At 46.3% G+C, this 1800-nt stretch overlaps 1 protein-coding gene across 1 annotated transcript in view; it reads left to right on the top strand.

The window, feature by feature from the left end:
• LOC102675236 overlaps positions 1–1800 on the top strand; it is a 181283-nt gene that overhangs the window by 176674 nt on the left and 2809 nt on the right. The window lies entirely within an intron of this gene.

Raw genomic sequence — 1800 nt, 5'->3', positions numbered from 1 at the left:
CTGGAAGAAGTGGAGGAGGATTGAGAGGGGAGGGAGGGAGGGCCCCAGCCTGGGTCTCGGCCTGGGGGATACCTAGGCGAACACGGGCGGATCCGTGGCCCGCTGGATTGCGTCAATAAAACGTCTATCGTAGTCGTAGCGCCAAAGATTTCGCGGGGGTGGAGACGCGTCGATATCATCGAATTGTCCGTCGACGATCGATCGAGAGTTGAGTTATTCGTTACCCGTCGTGTTTGACAGTTTTTCGTTCGTTATACTCGTGTCGTGAAATTGATTGTTCCTCCTTAAGGCTGGGAATAATTTTTGTGCGATGAATTGCGATCGTTTCTTTTTTTATTTTTTCTTTTAAGTAAGCTGAGAAGCTGGATTTTTCAAGGAAGAAATATTGCGCTGAAGATTGGCCTACGAGTCGAGTAGTTCCGTACGACCTCGTTCGTGATTGTTGAGATCGAATTGAGAGCGATTTAGGAAAGTATTTGAACATTTTATTTTTTTTTTAAAGGAAAATCGGAGAAATATCCTTACAATACCTAGTGGTTAGATTGCGAATTTTTATGCAAATATATATTTTTCACGTAATATGCTCTTCGCGTTAAAATTTTTACACGATTATAACAAAATTACCGACGTTCTACAAAATACTATATATTTCGCCCATTAGTTGAATATTCTGAACTGCACAAAAATCCGCAGTCTACTACCAATGATATATCTAAAAAATTCCCTATAAATTGATAACACCTTGTTGCATCACTAGAAAACTTTTCCTCTAACGATCGAATCTTCAAACGCTTTCCCTAATCACTGTACATATTTTCCGCGTGAAACGTTCTCTCGGCGAGAAGAAAGCAGGAGTGGAGTGTGCAAAACAGGACGACAGCGTACGCGAACGAGGGATCGTTAGGGGATCGTAGAATGCCGCTTTTCAACGGTCCTCGATCGATCGACATTCGCGATTCTCCTTGCGCGATATTTCTTATATACCGACCGAGCAAACTCTCGGGGAAAACTGGCCCACCGATCGAGCTTCCACCCCCTCCCTTCCACCTCGAGTTAGCGGACAGGTCCGCAGGTGTTGTATTGGCGCGCCATCCTCTCCCCTCGCGCAACTTGGACATCAACGTGAAGAAAAGGGGACGAAGAGGAGGAACGAAGGTTTTCCTCCCTGTTTATTAATCGTGCTCGGCTCGAACGATCGGAAACGAGAGATACTTCGTCGCGGAGAATACGAGAATTCGAGCCGGGGTTCATCCACGGATTATCCAGCTAGGAGTAAAGCGAATTTCCGAACGAAGAGGGATCGAAACTCGAGCGTCCCAGTTCTCGCAGGGAGAAAAAAAAGGAAGAAAAAAGGAAGGGAAAATTAAGGAGGAGAAGGAAGTGGAAGAGAGTTTTGCCGAAGGTTCGAAAAATTGCCGACAATTCCCCGGAGCCGAGGCGTTGAACGCAATTAGCCGGCGACCGGTCGGAAACACTTCTTCTCGACGAGTGTGTGTGCGTGCGTGTGTGTGTATGCGTGGACGAGTTTACATGTGTGTATACGTGTACGTGTGACGAATGAAGAAGGGAGAGCGGATGAGAAAGTTTGGTCCGTGGAAAATCCAACGGGTGGTTCGCGTGTCGATCGACGGTCTTAAGGAGGCTTAAGTCCCCGTTTCCCTGGATATCCTTTCATCCGAAACTAGCTTTGCATTTCTTCGTAACTCGTTTCCCGGGGCACGCGTGTTTTCGAGCCGAGAAAGTTTATTGATTCTTACGCCGAGTGTATTGTATTGTAAGTTCGAGGAATTGGAGAATTAT

Source organism: Apis dorsata, unplaced genomic scaffold (assembly GCF_000469605.1).
Source record: "Apis dorsata unplaced genomic scaffold, Apis dorsata 1.3 scaffold_292, whole genome shotgun sequence".
Lineage (NCBI taxonomy): Eukaryota > Metazoa > Arthropoda > Insecta > Hymenoptera > Apidae > Apis > Apis dorsata.
This window is presented reverse-complemented; position numbering and strand designations above follow the sequence as displayed.